The 20214-nt window shown below is 38.2% G+C and overlaps 1 long non-coding RNA gene across 1 annotated transcript in view; it reads right to left on the reverse strand.

Moving 5' to 3' along the window:
• The window catches only part of LOC118690293 (uncharacterized), a 40408-nt gene extending 22707 nt beyond the window's left edge, over positions 1–17701 (reverse strand). The window contains exons 1-5 of the long non-coding RNA XR_004980757.2: positions 17457–17701; positions 14189–14249; positions 13958–14079; positions 5829–5916; positions 4572–4666 (exon numbers count right to left, since the gene is read on the reverse strand). This is a non-coding gene — a long non-coding RNA (uncharacterized LOC118690293). The remainder of the gene's footprint in view (positions 1–4571; positions 4667–5828; positions 5917–13957; positions 14080–14188; positions 14250–17456) is intronic.
• Between the last annotated feature and the right edge of the window lie 2513 nt (positions 17702–20214).

Genomic DNA, 20214 nt, shown 5'->3' on the forward strand with positions numbered 1-20214 from the left:
ATTTGTGATCTGTGAGTAATTCACTTTCATGGACACATATTCTTTCTTAAACTGGCTAAGGTAATTTACACATTACAAGGCTTCTAGACATAGTTGGCCACTTATCCAGTACTAATAAATTGAAAATGTGTGTGCATGATTTAACAGAAAAAGGAAGATGTGAATGTAATGCAGGTAATTGCTGAACTACAGTTCTACTTCTGACAGCTAAAGAATACATGAATAGACCTGTCTGAAGAACACAGGTTGATTCACATCATCTTTCAAAATGTTGATTTTTCTTCTAAATATTTGAAAACAATTATATGACTATTTTTGAGAAAATTCTTAGCATCAAAATGCTGGATTTCAGGCAAAGTGATCCTAGAGGTTAAAATGTGAGTTTGCATGTGGGGAGGGATTGCAGGACCACATTCTTCTTCCTTAAGCATCCAAATTGGACATAAGAGGAAAAGCAAGCTTCCTGTTAAAACAAACAAAAAAACAACAAATCCCAAACCAAAAAACAAAAAAACCCCAAAACATTTATCTTTCAGCAAAATACTGATTTATTTTATAAATAATTTCTGCTATAGCTCATTTCTGCCAGACTTTTCATGTCACCTGCTATTGGCAATATTGGTGTATCCCTTCCAGTGTCTGATTATCAAATTAACCTTCTATATTCAGGTTCTGGTTACTAGGAATGGACCTCTGCAGATCCATAAAGATCTTTAGTTTTGAAGAGCTCTCTACTTCCAAGGATAACCCTTCCAAGGATAACCCTTTATCTAGGTCTTTTTCCTGCCTCTGCCAGCACCAGGAATTTTGCAAGGTTTGTTACAAAGTCTATGGGGAATTCAAGAAGCCTGAGAACTCTTAAAACAGGTAGAATTTTGTAAGGCAAAAAATGTGGTTGAATACAGGAGTGCTGTGTGCCCTGGCATATTGGTGGTGCAGCAAAATTTCCTCATTTTTTCATAAACACTTTTTCTTTGTTCTTGAAACCCTTCTGTTTGGCTTTTTTGTTTCTGGTTTTGTATTTTTGTTTGATTGGTTTTGGGGTTCTTTTTAACTTTTTGATGTTGGATTTCTCCCATCCCAATGAGATTTTAAACAGACATGTATGAAAAATAAAAACCTAGACTTAAAACTCTCAAGCAGGAAAACAGAAAGAAATTGAGCTGTGAAGGGCAAATGTGACATTTAAAGTAGCAGAATCTGTAGCAGTGAAATCCACTTGCAATTGTGCCACAGTGCAGAAATTAAGTTGTAATTACTGAAAGGCTCAGCAAATACAAGCATTGCAACTCTTATTAAAACAAGCAATGTTAGCCACAGTAAAGAGAAATAGGTAAAAAAAAAATAGCCACAGTGCATAGACATTCTTATCTCTACAGGGTTTTTTAGATAAGGTATGTCTTTTAGTATGAGCTCAGGATTTAGGGTCTTCTCAAATTATGGACATCAGGAGAAACATCCATGAGGCTGGGTCATGCTACAAAGGCATGAAACAGCTGTAAAGAGAGTTAACTCAGTAGATTATATATCCCCATTGGAAGGAAAATACTTATCAGAAGGAACACTTTTTATGGTTTTGTTTGCTGGCTAAACCCACTCTTGCTAAGACTTGTAAAACTAAAATTTTGTTTTAGTAGTTCATTTTCATTTTTGAGGCACTAGTATCTACACTCTCTACAATTACTTGTAACTGAGCTGACAAGGCATTTCAAACACAGCTCAGCCTCTCCTGCCTTCCTTCTTAATTCAGATATTCTGGAAATGGTGTCACTCTTACCACTCCTCCTATTATTTCTGCTCCACATCTCTGGTGGCTTCAGATCTTCCTGCCACCCATCCAACATGATCTTTTAATATCCCTCAACGACTCACACCAGCCACTGGCATCAGAATCAGCCCTCAGCAGCCCAGCACTACCTTGCAAAGGGAATGTCATTATTGCCATTGATCGCCAGTGGAGCAGGGGATCTGTGTCAGCTGAAAAAGCGCTCAACTCTTCAGTATTGCCTCAGTTCACGGCGGTTCCTTTTCTGTCTCCTGATATTTTATTACAGCAGAATCATTTTAATTGGCACATGCTGGTGGAAACAAAACTGCATCTGTTGAGGGCCAGATTCTAGCACTCCTGCTCAGGTGGTACAAGTCCCTTGTTCTGGAGTGTGTCCATTGAAATCAAGAAACCTGCCCAATTGTTAGAGGTTCAGAGGAACACATTGTTCTCATAGGTATTCACTTTTATTCCATAATATGCTTTAAAAATACGCACTGTACAAACCATTAAAAAAAACTCCTATTAAAGTAAGTTTTGCCATAATAGAGCAGGGAAGCAGCAGGAGGGGAACAAAGGGCTACCCAGCACGACACTTATGCTAGCAAACACCAATTCACACCTGTTAACTACTGTGAATAAAATCTTTGGAATCAGTTCCTCAAAAAAGTCAAAGAAAGAAAGAAAGAAAAACTGTTCACCATGAAAGAAAATGGGAACCTCAGGTGTGCTGCTGAAAGCTTACAGAGTCAGATCAGCATTTATAATCAGTGACTTCTGAGACTACCTGAAGGAATGGAAGGCGAGGACTTGGCAGGTACACAAAGTATACACAAGCACAGAAGAATCCATCCTCATAATTTTGAAGTGAAATGGAGGATAACCCCACGAGGTCCCAGGAAAGACACAATGTTCTGAACTAAAAGTTCAGCCAGAGCTTTGGTCCTGGGAGATAATTATAAGGCTGCCTGACCTAACTGACCCAACTTAATGAAACGAGTATGTCTGAACTGAGGAGAAAAGAAAAATATGCAGTGAGCATCAAAATGGGGTTCCTGATCTGTCACTGCTATTCAGATTCTCACGAAAAGAGATGTGTTATTGTCAAAGGCTTTTCCATTAATAGATGTCAGCCTTGGCAGCTACACACACGACCAAGCAGAGTACAGGAATTCTGATCTCATTCCTATCTCCTCAAATATGGTGATGGCTACCTGAAAACTGTTGCTAAAGACTGAAGTGATTGAATTCAGGAAATTTGCTTAAGATTGGGCATTTAATCATTAGTGTAACTTGTCAATCTAAAATCCAATTACACATCCTTACCTTTGTGAGGACTTGGGCAATATTGCATCAATATGAACAAGCAGAAAAAAATCTGTCTTCTCATTATTAATATTAATATCTCATTCTATGTAATAGAATGCTATTGGAGAGAGACCCAAGATTACTGAAGAACCTATAGGCATACATCTTACATATTTTAAATCAGCTTTACATTAGCCCTGGTTCCAAAGTAAGCTTAAACTAGAAAAATCCAGCTGTGGAAGTCTGGCTTGGTGAATTTTCTATTGGTATGACTGTCTTCCACTGCATACCACTGAGAATGGATGATAGGGCTTCTGTATCCACAACCCAGCAACTCTTGGCTCACCATGCAACCAAACAGCCTCTTCATAGATGACACAGCATAAATCCTGAGGCTGTATTCCATTTTCCTTTATTTACACACACATGTAGTCTTAAGGGATGCTTCAGCAGGAAAGAGCAAGGTACAGTACTTAATGTGCAAGTTCAGTTCAGCAGAACTCCGACTAAAGCATGTCAGCCTCAAGGGCTTTTCTCTCAAACAGTGAGCCTAAGTTCTCCACAGAAGGAAACTTGCTGAACTACATTTTTCTGAACTTTAAAGAAAAAAAGTCCTGATTCTAAACTGAATGAGGGAGTAAATGAATGAGCAACTTCACTGAAAGCAGGAGTGGCCCTGGTCTATTCTAGGAGAGCTATAGAGAATCCAGGTAACGAAGCCATGACAAGAAAATGTTCCCACTTTTTTTTTTAAACTCTTTTGTTGTAAGAACATTATCCATCTCAGTAGCTTTATTCTCAGCAGCAAACCTTAGACTGGTCTTTGAGGACTCTTAAATAACCTCCAGTATGGATGTAAAAAGGAAGCAAACCAGAACAATCAAACCTAAGGTTTACTTTTTACCATATTTCTAAGATACCTTTTTGATTCTCAGGCTCCTGCCTTCAGCCGTTCCCAAGTCAGTTCCATTCCCATCTTTTTCTCCCTGGATGATTCCCTCACAGCAGGCAGAGAGGCACCAATTCCAGGCAACCCCCGCTGTGCATCAGTTGTTCCACTGTAGTCTTTTTCTTGAGGCTCCTTTACAGGGATCAGTCTCCCCAGCGACTTTGGCCTCAATTTCCACGCTTCTGTGTCATTTAGTGGTTGGCTACAGTGAAATCTTATTTGGTTGGAAGCTGACCTGCTGCCTATTCTGAATAATTTTATATTTAGTCCTGGGATCTGACTGGGATTTGTGTTTTAAGAGTCGCTCCTTTCTTTCCTGGGGTTTAATGAACCTTTTCAAATCGTCTTATTTGGTATAACATCACAAAGTGCCTTTGTTTTGCCAAAAAATATCCAAAATAATTATTATTTAGCTCTTAAATATCTCCTGTTTTCCTTATTCATTGAAACTATGACCACCCAGAAAATTATGATGCTCCCATTCTGGCGTAGCAGAACCCTGATGGACAGACTCATGCAATCTTACAGACTTTGGTCCAGACTTACCTTCAAATTTGAAATAAGTAAAAAATTCTGTAGAAAACTCCTGGTCTTTTTACAACTTCTCTGTCACTACACATATCTGTAAATGACTTGGAGATCTGCAAATGAGTAAGGAAATGAAGTTCAGAGGAGAGTTTTCAGGCTCAAGGCTGTTTTTACTGGATATTCTAGACTAGAAGATTAGTCATGGATTCACTCTAAGTCTTTAAGACTAAATAACTTTTATTCTCTGCCTCATCCAGCTCCTCATCCCCCCTGGCTACATCCACATGCTTTTCACTTGTTCAGACTTTTGCTGGAGGAGAAATAAAGTCTGAAGATTTGTGGAAGAAAATCTGGGATAATGTGAGACAGCAGAGGAGCAGAAGTCTCAATCTGAATGAGGCCAAAAGGATGATTAGTCGCTCATTTGTGACAGCAGAGGAGTACATCCAGTACTGATGGTAGGAATTGGATGGAGTTGTCCTAGGTTCTACTTGGATTTAATGCACATACTTTTTTCCCTAAGACAAGGGCCCATCAACAGCTTATCATGTTCTTGGTGTTACTGCGAGACAGAACTGCACTGTCTTTGACCTTGAGGTAATCAGGATTCTGTCTTTAGGTAAGATCTATCAACATCACCTTCTTTCATTTGCCAGGCCCACATTCCTCCTAATATCCATGGAGAACATTTCTGTCTTAACCCAACTCCCTTTAGTTGAGTGTGCTTAAACTTCTAAGGGCAGAATCTTACAATGTTTCTAGGCAGGCTGCTTTTTCTTTGGTCTTCACAACACTTCTTTTGTGGGTATTAAACTTTTTTTTTTTCAGGAAATCTTAAAAAAAACCCCAGTTACTAAATTGTATAAAATAAATTAATTGCAAAAATTAAGATAAAGCAATTTAAGAAAGAATATAAAAAATTATCTCCAAGAACATTTTCAAAAGTATTTCTTTCCTGACTAAATGTCTGAGAAAAACATCAGTATTTCCTTTTTTTATTGGAAGATTCAAAAGGCAAATATAACCATAGTAAACTTTGGTAATATAAACAACAAAGCTGAATATCCTGCTTCGTTGTCTCTATTAATGGTATCTTGTGATATTAATTTAAACAAGAAAGAAAATTAACATCACATATTTATTAGCAGATTACTCAAATGATTTATCATCTCAGAGGTTCCTGTAAGTACTGCTGAAAATGTTACCATTCATTTCACTGGACATAACAACATAAAATGACACAAAGTGCTTCTCTTGTTTACTTATACTTCTCACCAAGTTATGTTATCTCTTCATTCTGCCACCAGATATATCTTCTTTCTTTTGCCCTAAGGAGTCTTCTACACAATTTCAATATGCTTATCTGAGGGAGAAAAAGGGAAAAAAAAATTATTCAGTTCAAATTTTGAAAATATCTTATGCTTACAATTCTTTCCTTTCACATAAAAAAATATTGGTTTGGTAATTTTTTTTGGTAAATCTCTCAAAAAGAAGACCTTCCAGGCTCAAGGACTAAAGACAAGACACCCTCACAGTGCAGAGATTCAGCTGAAAATTTTAAACAGGACTGGAAGTGGAGCTGGCAGATTGATTTAAATTAGGCAGGCCTGGCTCTATATTGGGAAGTCTATGCTTGCATATCCATTTTTTTTTACTCCAGTTCTTCTTTTGGATTCTCAGATAAAAGAGAATAAAGTGGGCATTCTCCACTTGATGCAATTTCACTATACAGTGATTCCCATCAATGTATAATTAAAAGTGGATTTCCTTTTCCCTGAGATGGGGGAGGGTCTGCATAAACCTGGTTGATGTGAAGTGAACAAAGAGAACTTTCATGAGTTCTCCTGCAAACAGTCTATCAGTTACAATTCCTAGTGTTCACACTGCTGCACTGTTCAAAAGGAGCTCTAAAAAAAAGTCAAGCAGGGGGTCCAAGAAAAATTCAACCCGCATGCCAACTAAGGGAAAGAAAGAGAAGGCAGGAAAAAAAACCTAGCTTTTGTTGTAAAAAGAACTAATGAAGCTGCTCTTAGAACTGTCCACGGTGACACAACAAGCCTGTGCACCCACACACATTGTGAGAGTGCCAGTCACCCTCGGTAATGAGAAAAGGAAACACTGTGGGCAAAGGAAATATATGAATACATTGCTTTTATGGTTTAACTGTAGGAAATCACAACGCTGGCCCACAATATCTTGTGCCAACTGCCAAAAGTGGTAAAGTAATACATAAGGTTGTCTACTTAAATTTTTCTTACAGACAAGATGGACTGGTGGGGGGTAAAATCCCATTATCATTATAAATTGCTAATTAAATAATTATCAATTAGATGGGCAGACAGAACTCATTCCAATGAATTCCTTAGAGGGCTTTCAGTAAAGAAAAACAGTAATTTTGATTATTTTTTTTATCCATACTTCCTGCCTAGGGGCTCTAAATAGAGATGATATATGGTGTATCCCATGTTAGACTTTCACACAGTATATCTTGTGTTAGAGCTCAGGGACAAACACTGAACTTTGGTGCATATATAGATCTTTTTTCAGTTTTTCAGATAAATGGCCTTAATTTCATGATATTAATTAGATACCCAGGGTTATTTCCTAAGGAATAAAAAGAATACTTTCCAGACTTTTACATGGCTTTGAGAAATCACTTTTTCCCAAGTAACTGATAATATTTTCTAATATGTCATTGCATTTTCTTTTTCCTTTTTGCATAATTCAGAATTTACTTTTAAATAAAATGTTAAAATATGTAACACAGATATGTATACAGACGATAGGCAGGATTGAACACAGTGCCAGGAGCATTTTTAATGAACTTTGTTCTATGCATTAACACCAAAACCAATGCAAAATTAAACCCTTTGCTGTCAGGTTTTGCAGTAAAGTTTTCAGATCAGAGTCCTGGGCAAAGTTGTAATAGTACTGAGCAACAGAAAAGATCCTGTCCCATCCTGTAGCCCTGACTCATATAAGTAATTTTTCTGAGGAGAAGGGTCCCTCTGGCCTCTTAAACAACTTACTCAGCTACAATCAGCCATTACTCACGTGTGCACAGAGTGGTTGCACCCACACTTTTCTTGCCCTAAATCAGTTTTGCAAGACAATTATAAGCTACAATGATTTGCAAGTGCTGTTCAAGAAATCTTCAGCTGTCCGTGATAAGGAATATTTTCTAAGGATACAGGTTATGCAGACCGAACCGAAGAGTCACATTAATGTTTGGGACAGAGTTTTCATTGCCAGCAAACACCAACAAAAAGTGAGGAACGGAAATGGGAACATGAAAGATGGACTTTTAATTCCAAAGCCAGGAACATTTAAATATGAATGGGGCTTGCTGCTGCCCTCTATCTTTTGTCAGGAAATATGAAGCTCTGGAAGTCCTTTTGTTGCCTTCTTTGTTAACTGTATGAGGCTGAAAGGAGTTGGCTTGTTTCATTTTCAAACCCTGTCACAATGAGGGTCTCAAAAATGAATGCTTATAAATACATGAAAATGCTGAAGGGTTCATAAAGGAAAGAAAACTTTCTTTTTCATAATCATCTGTCATCGGATGACTTACCAGGGACAATCGTAATGAAAAACAAACAGCAAGGAAAAATTTTTAATGTTTAGAAAGGGGAACAGAGTTGTAGAATAAAATTAAAATATCATGACATAAAGATAGATATTTGAGAACAAGATCAAGAGATATAAAGTATATTCAGCAACGTTGCCTTCCTATTTTCCCTGTTGGTTTCTGGGAGATCATAGAATCCCAAGGTAAGTTCCTCACAGTGATGTTCTCTAATGTGATTTACTTTGAGGAATACTTAATGGAGAAAGGTGCCTACTACATTTAGTTATTGAGTTTTTGTTCATGGTTCAGGATTGATCCACTTGAGTCTTTCAGCAGGGAGTAGTTTTCCAGTGTGGCACAGCATGACTCCAAATCAATAAGGTTAATAGATGTGGTGGCCACACAGTCAGAGGTGATGTGCCTGGCATTTCCATGCCAATGAAGAAAATTTCTGATGACGAGATGTCATTTTTGTGCCGGCAGTAATGTCACCCTGATTACCTACAGCACATAGCCAGTTAGTAAGTTAGCAAGACTGTAAATGGCCCATTAATCTGAATTATCTTTACAGGAACTGTTTCAAAAATTTTGCTTGCACCCAAATTACTGGTGCCTCTGTGATTCTTGAAATGCCAACAGCAGACTTGCTATATAAAAACAATATTGCTGTGTAAAAGGGACTAAATGGGAATTGCTAGCCTGGGACTTCACTCTACATTTTTAAACTCTCAACAGCCCACTATAAAACATGAAATTCCAGCCTTAAAAAAAAGAAAAAAAAAAGTTGCATGTTGTCTTAAAAATAAACACATGAGAAAAGGGGAAAAAAATACAACGCAAGATATCACTGGAAAAAAGTAATAATGTAGATGACAGATCTACTTATGTAATGAGAATGTGATATGTTGGTGTTCCTGCAGTTCTAATTTTCTCTGACTTTTTAAAATATGCAAACTCTTAACAGTGCCTCCCAGATCATTAATGGGTACACATTCCCAGATGGCCTGCATTGCGAACAAAGTGTTGGACCGGACTGGAAAGAGAAATCTGTTTAATATTCCAATATCTAAATGTCAGGAAGGTGTAATTCAGAGTGCCACTGAAAGATGAGCTGAACAGAATACAATTTATGGTGACTTTAGTTAACAAATGGCATTAAGGGAAGAATTTCCATAATTAAATCATTAACTAATATGAAATATTGATTTCCTCTCTGATGTTACTGGATTATCACTTGTCAGACTTGCAGATAAGCGAAGAGCACTCAGTGCAGTCCCTACCAGGAACAACAATAATTTGCATTATGATAACACTGTCGAGCACTATCAAGCACAGAAAACAGAGCAAGGTGCCATGTGTGCCAAGCCATCCTTGCCCTAAAGAGCTTGCAGATAACATTTTGATGAAAAATAATAGGATGGTTGCAAGGGATGTCTGTGCAAACAGACTGGATGAAATGATCATTTGTACTGGGAGGCTGTTCCCACACGGGCTTCTTCACACTCTCTATTGCGTGGTGACTTATTCAGAGCTTCTCCTGGCCATCTCTGTCTCTACAAGGCTTCTAGACAGCTGCTTGTCTGAAGAGATAAATTCTGTTGCAGTTAATATCAAGAACTTCCATTTTCTAACTGTGAATTTTTGGGGTTTTTTGGCTGCTCTTTATATACTCTTGTTGCCCAAGGGAAGTTGTGTACATACCATGGAAGCGGTACAGCACGTTAAATAACGATTTTACTTATATTCCAGTATGCTCATTAAACATGTTAAATAGTGGAACATATTAGGTTAACTTGAAAATGCAGAAGGACTAGAAGAGGCAAGATTAAAAAAAATTTACACTGAGAGGATCCTCCTTAATTGAGTTGTAATCAGTTAGTATTGATCATTAGTCCTTTTATCAGCATGATGAAGATAATGATGATAATGATGACGATGATGCAATGTGCAGCACTTGGATCATAAAGAGAGGATGGAAAATTGTTTAAATATTTGATAATAATTCTTCCTTGTAGGTGAGACAGACTGCAAAACATTGTATATTACTCTCAGATTCATGACAAGCTTGAAAAAAAAATTGAATAAGCAATTTTTAATATAAGTTCCTTGGCCCGCTTTTAAAGAAATGTCCACTCTTTGCTAAAATGGAAAGAGACTATATTTTTGAGAAATGCTTTAAAAGAAAATTGTTATTTTCTACTTCAATCTTTCAGCAGGAAATCAGTTCTTTTGCCAGTCAAACATTCAAAAATCATGTCTCATTTGAATAAATTAACATATTTTGTGGCAAAAATTAATTCCAAGGAAGGAACAATAAATACGAAAGCAATTTAAATTGTGTATTTTACAGGGGAGGGGGAAAAAAAAAGAAAACGCAACATTGTCATGCGTATGACAGCTCAGCTAATTTGATGGGCTTTGATGTTAATTTAGGGTTTACTTTAATTTCAAAACATATTTTTTCACTTAATAAGGGAAACAAAAGAAACTTTCAACCAGTTTGTTATCTGGGAATGTTTTGGCTTCTCAAATGTGAGAACATGATTGTTTTTATTTCCAGGAGGAGATAATAACACTGAAGCAATAAAAAAGAGTCAAGGCAGCTTGCACAGCACAGGAAGTTCACAGCCAGAGACTTAATTTCCCACACAATGTACTGTGCAATGGGCCCATTAACATAGATGAATAGGCTCTTTAAAGGTTTTTTTTTTCCAGATATGCAGCTGCCGCTGAATGGTGCTATGTTAATAAGGTACTCACTTGCCTATTCTTCAGGTACTCTGGCATTCTCTACCTAGGTAATCTCCATATAGGAAAAGCTATTAGGGGTTGTATCTCCTACCACACCTTCAATTATTTTAACACCTGCACTGATAATCCTGGCAAGGTAAACTGGTAGGGGGCCAAGGGTCTAAGTCCATCTTCTTCTTCCCCCAGAAGTCACATCTCAGGAGGAGGGGCTGAAGGAGAGCAGGGAAGGAAAAAAAGTAAAGTCACTTTTATTACACATCAGTGGGAACATTCTGAAAAAGCTTTCATGCCTAGGAAATTGTTATTTCTTCAAACAACTGACAGCCTGCAGAGGAAACTCTAATGGAAATCCAGCTCATGCATTGTTATGCATGGCCCTCATGTAGATACATGGGGGTGGATTAAGTTAGCTTCCAAAGGGTCTATTGTGTGCAGCATTAATTTGCAGTGCTCTTGATATTTGAGTTTGAAGGTTTTACAACCTTTGTGTTTACTTAGATGCACTATATCCTACATTTGTTTATTTCCTTCCACAATCTCTTATTACCCAGTAAATGTTACATTTATCTTTATTAACTTTCAATATGTTGCTGTAACTTACAGAGAAGGAAATAATTACGACCTCCTTCAAATGTTGTACTTTTAGTGAAGAGTTTTGGCTTTTTTTTTTCTTCCTGGTCAGTTCTGACTTTTCCATCTGTTAAAACAGTGGAGTAATAGCATAAAAATGGTGTCTTTTATTATTATTATTATTATTATATGAATACTAGCCTATAACAAAATATATTTCCCTTGTCATATATGACAAATAATTAAACAAACCAACCAATAGTCTGCTAAGAGAATCTGACACTGGTTTGATTGCCTCTTACTACAAAGAGATATAAGAAGAAAAAGTGTACCACTCTCCATCATCACAAACTTTCCACTGTTTTCTCAGAATCCATCACAAATTTGTTGTTATAACCTACAGGTCTTCTTCTCCCAATATTAAGATGCAAAGCACAAACAAGACTTTCCCCCTGCTACCTTAGCTTGTTCCCTTATTTTTCTGTAAAGATTCATATACAATGCAGACAGGCACCTTTGCAAGTTGAGCTTTTCAGTGAGGTTTATATTCAGAAGTTTCTAAGTGTTAGTTTTTCAACACTGAACTAAGAACTCAAAGTAACTTGTACATTCAAAGGAAGCTATGATCCTAATCTGAACTAAAGGGCTCAATTGAATAAAAATACCTTATGCTCGAGTAACTCAAGTTATGTGTGGCTCCTTCCCCTCCCCCTTTATATGGAAGTCAGTCAGTTAGGCATTTTTGTATTTTAATAGTACAAAAGGGTTTCTCCTGGAAAGAAATACATGCCTGACTTACAGTAATTAGGCTCTGAGTAGTATCAGGGGCACAGTTTACTCAGGAAAACCCCCTGACACTGAAGGAAGACTTCTTTAAACTGCAGAAAGTTTTCAATTCAGGTTTTGATGCTACATAATGGATAAGAGAAATCTCCTTCTTTAGGGCTCAGTCATTCACTCATTACGGCACAACAGCAAAAACAGCTGCCTCTGGACCTGCCTGCTTGTTAGAACAGGGGGACTGTTTGTAACCTCTCCCAGACTGACCAAGAACTGCAAACCCAATGACAGAAGACAGCAAACTCAGCTGTTGGAGAAGTGGACATCTTAATCCAAATTTTTGGGCTTAGGATCTTTTCTAATATCCTGGAAAATTATAACAGCAGGGATAGAAGGAACTGCATTTCACAGACCTGTCTGAAGTGCTGTGGTACCACTGGCATTGTATAAAACAACAGCACAGCTTCTTCTAGAATGTGATAGAAAAGTGTGTGAAAGTATGGCTGGTCCAAAAAATACAGATCCAGAGCTTCTGTTCTCCTTGATTTATAACACAAGGAAAAGGAGTGATAATAGAGAGATGCAAATTCAAAACTAATAAAAAGGAAACCCTTTTTTCCTCACTTTGGATATTTAGGCTGTCAATATGCAATATCACATTATTTCACCAAAGTCAGATTAAATCCAACAGAATAAGCAGAAATCCGATGCTACAAGGATCTCCAGCATGACAATACTTAATGTGAATTAAGAGACCTGGGTCCAAGGCAGTGTTGTCCTCATTTGCTGTCACAAAATTCTGTGATATTGTGTCTTCAACTGAGTATGTAGACCCTGGTTCCTGCCATAGATATGGTGCTGCAATAAATAGGCCACTTCCTTCATACAATGAAACAATTATCACCTTGGGCTGGATTCAGAGATTTTTTAAAAAATGAAACTACAAGAACTAGAAAGCAGAAAATGTTTGTGGTTTTCTTTTTTTTTTTCCTTTGGTTGTTTGTGTGTGGTGTGATTTTATGCCAATTTTTAATTTTTAAAAAAAAATTTAAGACAGATAACTCTAAAGTTTTTCCAAAACAGAGCAAAGAACTAAGTAAATCTCATATAGCCTATTTTGCTCTTATAAAAGCTGGTAAAGGCCTTGTGGTCAGGTATACTTCTCTAGCAGAGCTGCTGTTTATTTAATAGATGGTGTATGAGCACACAACTTACTGTATTGCTAATTTTGTGTAGTTTTTTACATCCTCCCCCTATTCCACAAGAGGAGTTATGTAAAAAGAATGTATCATACTCCTTCATTTTCATCTAAGCCTTCTTTAAGCAATCATTCCAAGGAATATGTGCCCTGAAATTTGGTAATGAATGCTCAGTGTATTAAAGAAGGGTCTGATTTGCCCTTGGTTTCAAAGTGTGCACAGTACTTTGACTTGGTCTCACCAAGCCCTTGACAAGGCAGGGAAGGAAATCTGCTCCAGTGCTCACAGAAACTCAGATGTTCACTGCCCTCAGTGCATCATGGAGAGGTGCAGAAAGGCCAGAGCAATTCTCTCTTATTACTGAAACCTTCCAAGTAGGTATGGAACTGTCTGTATCTCCATTTTCTCATCTCCTTGCAGCCAATCAGGAGTAAGCAAAATGAAAAGCTTTTACCATTTTGTGCACCTTTTAAACACAAGAAGCAGTCTATCTCATAATCTCCTTCTGATTACAATATTGAATATTGAATAAATACCTGGAGTTATCGGTGGCAGTGAGGAGAGAAAAGTCTACAGTTTCCCATTCAGGAAAGGAGCAGGCACCATGAGTCTTCAGGGTAGGTCACCCTTCCAGAACCTCTGAACATGAACAGTTGACCTGAGGAAACCAGGAAGAGTGATCAAAGGAACTGTACTGTATGGTGGAAGAAGATGAAGACAAATTAAGCTACACAATTTGTACATCTGAGACAGTGAAGGATACTCACCAAAGCTGAGGAGTCGTCAATCAGAAGCTTGGTACTAGCCCAGGAAAATTATAGGTGCTCTCTAGAGAGTGAAAACAATCAGAAAGGAGTTAGTCAAGTGGAAGAAAAAGTTTGATGAGAAGCATTGTTAGGAAAAAGTAAACATAAAGAGAAGGAAACAGATAAAATCAGATCTCAAAGCAGTGGAAACAATTTGAGAATATTAAATACCTGTGCAAACTAAAACACAGATTGTGGGAACAGGGTGCATGGGTGGCAATGAAAAGTGAATGGAGGGCAATAAAAGGATGCCTGCCACATTTGGATAATGATATTACACTGTCAAAAAAAAAAAAAAAAAGAAAATAAAAAGCCCTAAGTTCTTTAGGCTTATATGAACTATAAAACCCATGTAATTTTCTCACTGATTACTCCCTTCTGTGTTCATATACCCATTGCTCAGGGTTCTGAGCACTTTGTTAACCAGGAGACATCACCGCTGAAGGCCATCAGACACAGATCTGCTGAGCATCTGCTGGGTGCATCTGCTGCACCCACACCATCCTAGAGGCTGGGACTCCTTGTGATTCCACCAAAAAACCCAGAGGAAAACGACAGCAGTAACAGCCAAGCCAGGGGAACGCTAGAAAGGACTGTCTGCAAGGATGCTGAGGCTGTCTCAGTTCTGCTTTGGAGTCTGCATATCACAACACACCCACAGAAAGGACCAGACTCTTTTTCTCTTTCTTTTCCCTGTTTGCCTGGTGTGTACACCTCCAGGCTTAACTTTGGTCCTGCCTTCTCCAGTCTTTAGAACAGCATGCTCTGAAGCACAACTTGTTATTAGTCAGATGGGAAAGAGAAGGGACCAGATTCCCTAATTATTTTTAATGGCCTTTCCTGGTACACTGCAGAGCCCAGCACCCCTCTATGAGGGGTGGGCTGTCTTGTGGCTCATGTTGTATAGCATGGGACTGATAAACCACCCCTATTTTAGATTATTTATTGTTTGGTTAATGGAAAGCTGTCAAGCTGTCTTTATAAATAATGTTGAAGCTAATTGATTATCAAACCCTGTGTTTTAAATTTTTTTTAACAGAAAGTGTTTTCTGGTGTTTTACAGGGCAAAAAATATATCTCAGACTTGGAGCACTGGCAGTTTTTGGGATGTGTTCTGATAGGAAAACTCAATAAATCACTGCTAATTTTGCAGCCCAAAAATTTGGTGTCTGTAAGTGCAAAACAGGCCCCAGTTTCTTTCCAGTCAGGACTGCCTGCACAGACACAGCAGAACCAGTTACCTTCAAATGAAAGCTCATTTCCCTATCACTTTGCTTCATATAATGGAATATTGACCCCAATTAGCCTCGGTTTCTAATTGTACCTGACACAGCAAAGGCCCCTGGTGAGGGACATCCCAGAACCATGCACTTTAAAATGCAATATGGGCAAAAATCATACAAAATCCTTGCATAGGAAGAGGAAACTAGATAACTCGTTTTCATCCCTTCCAAAGAATACTTAAATAATTTCATTTGTTGGGGACTAGTGAAAATTACAGGACCATGGGTGGGTATTTTTTTTTACTTTGCTCCTCTGTAAATACAGACTGAGTCATTAACAGGAGAAGGAAGAGAGTGATCCCCACAGTCTGCCTCTTTAACACTGGAGTCTGTATCTCTCTCTCTGCTGCTCCTGGAGGCAGCTCTTACCAGCCACCTCCAGGATGATGTGGCTCAGAGACAACCAGCCTCGTTGCTGAGCATTGTGATTTTTTTCAGCAACCAGGCAGCTTGTTTAAACCACCACAGAGCGGGGGCAGAGCCTGCAAGGAGCTGAGGTAATCATTTTTACATTAACTATCTGGCAAAGATGTGGGCTGCAGACAGGGAGAAGGGATACAAGGGGAGGGAGGAGATGTGGAAAATGACAGTGAAAAAATGAAGATACAGTCTTTTAAAAGAAATCCAGTGTTCCTTGGAAAGGTATGACACTGCAGGAAGACTGAAGGCAGAGAAGGGAAGGCAGAAAGGCTGCACATCTGCATTCTGCACATTTATTTAGCTCTAATGTACCATTTTGCCTTTATCTTTTTTGTTGCTGTTTTTCAGGCCAGCTGCAAAAGTTTTGCAAAAGACTCTCACTTCCAAAGCAAACCAAAAATTCAGGGTACAGTGGTGGTGCGTCTTATCTATGGATATTTTTTTTCTATTTTGTTTTTCTGAGATCAGCTGCTGAGGAAATAAAACCCCATGAAATTTCCAGCAATGAAAAATGGATCAGTTCTTTTGCTTAGAAAAAACCCAACCTCATTTTCATATTTCCATATTTAATTTTTGCACTTGCATGTACGTTTCTGTTATCTTCCAGCCACATGTTGCTATTTGTCTCTGTAGTGAAAGATTTTTTTCCTTTTTTTTTTTTTTTTAGACTGTGGGCTATGTGAAGCCTGACTTGAATGTAAAAGATCCACAGGGAAAAAAATATTCCAGTCCTTACTGTATTAAAGCTGGCAGGCCACAGGTTTTGTGGGAGCACTCCACACTGAGCACCACCTTGGGTGGCACAAGGAGCACCATGCACCTACACACCAATATCTCGTGGCCATTGCAAAGCCCCACCCCAGATCTACAGCCATGGCTAATGGAAGGTGGAAAAAAATTAGCAGCCACTCACTTTTCCAAAAATCAGCCAGTTTTGGCCAACTAAACACTGTTTAATGCAGCAGGTAACTCTGCAGCTTCCACAACTACCCAAACTCCAGCAGAAGGAGAGCTCTGAGGCTTCTGAGACCATCCCAGGCAATTTCGCTGCATTTAGGCTTTTGTTGATGTTAGTCACCCCTCAGCTATCTGCCTTTCAGTGAGATTCAGGCTTGTAAGATATTTGGGTGCTTTTGAAAAGGTTACATGCAGTCAAAAGCAGGCAGCCAAGGCTCCTGCACTCAGCCAGAGCTGGTCAGGCAGCTCAGCCTTATGTCTTAACCCAGCAGCAGCAGTGCTTGGACAGACATCATTTCTGTTGAGCTTCTTGGCAGACAAGATTTCAGACAGAATCTGGTTATGATTTAGTTTTGGTCTACATGTTCAATGCTCAGTGAAAATTCTTGTGCAGCCAACACAACACAGAAACTGCCTTCAATAGGAGAGAGTAAATGCAATGTTTTCAGTTTGAACAATATTTCAGTTGTTTTGTCAGTGGACCACAGCCAGTCATGAAGTGCTCCAGTTTGGTCCCAGACTGCAGACAGCTCTGGTTTGCCCACATAAAGTGTATTCAATGAACTCACACTGCAAGTTGGCAGAAGGGACACACCTCCAGCTCCTGTGTGTCACTGTTGCTTCTGGTGCCATCATGGGACTGCCAAACCCTTCCTGCTCTCTGACAGGGAAGCTCTGCATCTGCAGCAGAAAAAAATGTTTAACACAAGGGTTTTCCCAGCCCTGATGACAAAGTTGGAACTCAAAAAACACAACAGTGCATATTGTGTTGGTGTTGACCTCCCTCCCCTCTCATTCTTAGCTTTCTGTATCTCCATATTTAGAAGTCTCCCCTCCATGGCACCCAGGTGCCAACTGCAGTTCCCAGTGTTTGGAAGTGATTATTGATAAGGTATGAAGACTGTGATATCTTGTATGGGAATTGACAGGTTTTGAAATTAAAGAAGCCACAAGTAAAATGGTGTGTAAGTAAGACTCTGGAAAGCATTTGAAAATTAAGGACAATGTAATGGGCTTTCATGCAGTTTCTTCCAAATATACCTGCAACTAATACTGAATTATCACCACAAGTATTAAACATTATAAAGACACTAGATTACTATTTCTAATTTAAGGAGGGGGAAAAAACATTTTTTTTTCTTCTGGGCGGAGGTCGTTTGTGTGTCATTTGGCAGTTTGAAGGTTTAGCTAGCCTATTCCTATCAAAATCTTGAAATTCAGCCAAAGACATCCTGGTATTACACACTTTTCTCCCAAATCTCTTCATGTTCTATGGCAAATGTAGCATTTTCCTCCTGGAGCAGTTAACATAAAAGGTCTTGGTTAAGAGACGCTTTCCCTTTGGAAAAGATAATCTGCCTTCAAAGTTATAAGTTAAACAACTGAGTGGTCTAATTGATTGAACATTTACAAATTATAATTGAATTTGTGCCAAACTATGTGAAAAAGATTTATGTTCCGCTTCCCATACTGTTTATCCCTCATTTTTGTGTGTGTGTGTGCATGTGTGAACTGAATCTTTGGGAACTCCTTTCACTTGATGCATCACTGAGGTGGTTAAACACATTGCATTATGGCAGTCTGTCACATCAGTGTTTCAAACTGAAATACTGGATTTGACACATCCCTGGAAAAGGAAGTCAGACCATCCAAAATCCAGAGTTATGTTTCTTTTGAAACTTGAGATTCTGAAGACAGAATTTTCACATACTTGACTCCAACTGCAAGAGAGTAAAAAAAGGAAGAGAAAGATAAGTTTTAAGTAATTAATTATAATGCAGCTTTTTTAAGATTTAAAAAGAATTTTCATGAAAATAATAGTGTCTTGATTGCCCTGCTTGTGAGTGGAGACGGCCAGCTCTCTGTAAATACCCATATTTATTTTGCTGAACCTCTGTGAAGTGATTATGGAAGAACAATAAAGGGGACAGAATCTGAGTCTCCAGCAAAAAAAATGCAACACATTGCCATATTTCTATGCAATAATTTCTTGAATATGAGGAGTCCAAAAGCACAAGAACTCTTATCTGAGCCCTCGATGATGCTGAAAATATGCCAATGAACATTCTTGAGAATGTTTCTTTCCACAGGATGTGATCTAAGATGAAGAGCTGTAGTAATTTTGGGGCTGTATATGGTATTTCCAAAGGAAGAATTGCAAGTCCATTGAAATGCAAAATTTAACTTCTGGAGTTGTATAGAATATGCTCCAAAACAATGGCATCATCAACAAAGGGAGAGTTTTTTAAAATCTTGTCTTCCTATGTATAAACCCCAAAGTAATTTAAAAATCTTTTACCACATTCTTCAGCTTAACCCATTTCCATACTGTAACCTGCCCCATTGCCCAGACAGATTCACTGATCATGCACAAGACTGGATGTGATCACCTTCTACTCTTACCAGAGAATATAAAAAAATTCTTTTTGGTGATTTCAATAATTAAAAAATCCTCAAGATTATGAGCAGCCATGTTTCAATATTGTAGTGCAAAAGGGTAGAAATAGGACCAGGAAATTCTTGTGTTCGAACTTCAATCAGCATACAACAATGTGCTCGAGTAATTAGTATGGAAACAAGAGTGAAAATGGATTATCAGATTTGAAAGAAAATTACTGCCTTCTGGACAATATTGCAGTCTTAAGATTATATCTAAGTCTCAGTTATTCAGTCTTTTTCTGTTACAATGGAGGATATAATATATATTAAGTCTAACAATAAAAAGACCAGGTATATAACCCTTAATATCAGAGACTGCTTGAAAATGTGCCACATTATCACAAAAATGCATTCCATGTATTGTTTCTATTATGTTAAATTTCTAGAGCTTTTTTTGAAATTTAATTAATGACTTTTAAGCACTTTGGAGTTAACAATAACATTTGTTGAAATTCCTCAAATATTTTATTGTTTAGCATTCAGTGCACTGTAAAGAATGTATGTTACTTGAATACCCCATGGCATCTAGGATCCAAATTACATTATATTCTCCCCTTCCTTCCATCTCAGAATCATCTGTAAACAACTCTCCCTTTCTATCAACAGTTTCCTTGTGACAAAGTCCTGCCTCCTCCAACGCCCACCTCGGAGCTCCTGAGTTTATAATACGCGCTCGAGGCCTCATGGGATTCTCTAACATTTACACAGCTGTGGCAAACACTTCAAAATTAACCACCTGACCTTCCCCAAAAAGCTCAAAGAGCTCAAATTCCTTATTGCACACAAAAGAATCAAACACATTTGGAGGGCCTAGGGCCATCGTTTTTTTTAGCTATCAGGCATAAAAACACCTCCATCCACTTTTTCAGAGGACTCTGTTTCACCAGT

The sequence above is a fragment of the Molothrus ater genome, chromosome 10 (assembly GCF_012460135.2).
Source record: "Molothrus ater isolate BHLD 08-10-18 breed brown headed cowbird chromosome 10, BPBGC_Mater_1.1, whole genome shotgun sequence".
Classification (NCBI taxonomy): domain Eukaryota; kingdom Metazoa; phylum Chordata; class Aves; order Passeriformes; family Icteridae; genus Molothrus; species Molothrus ater.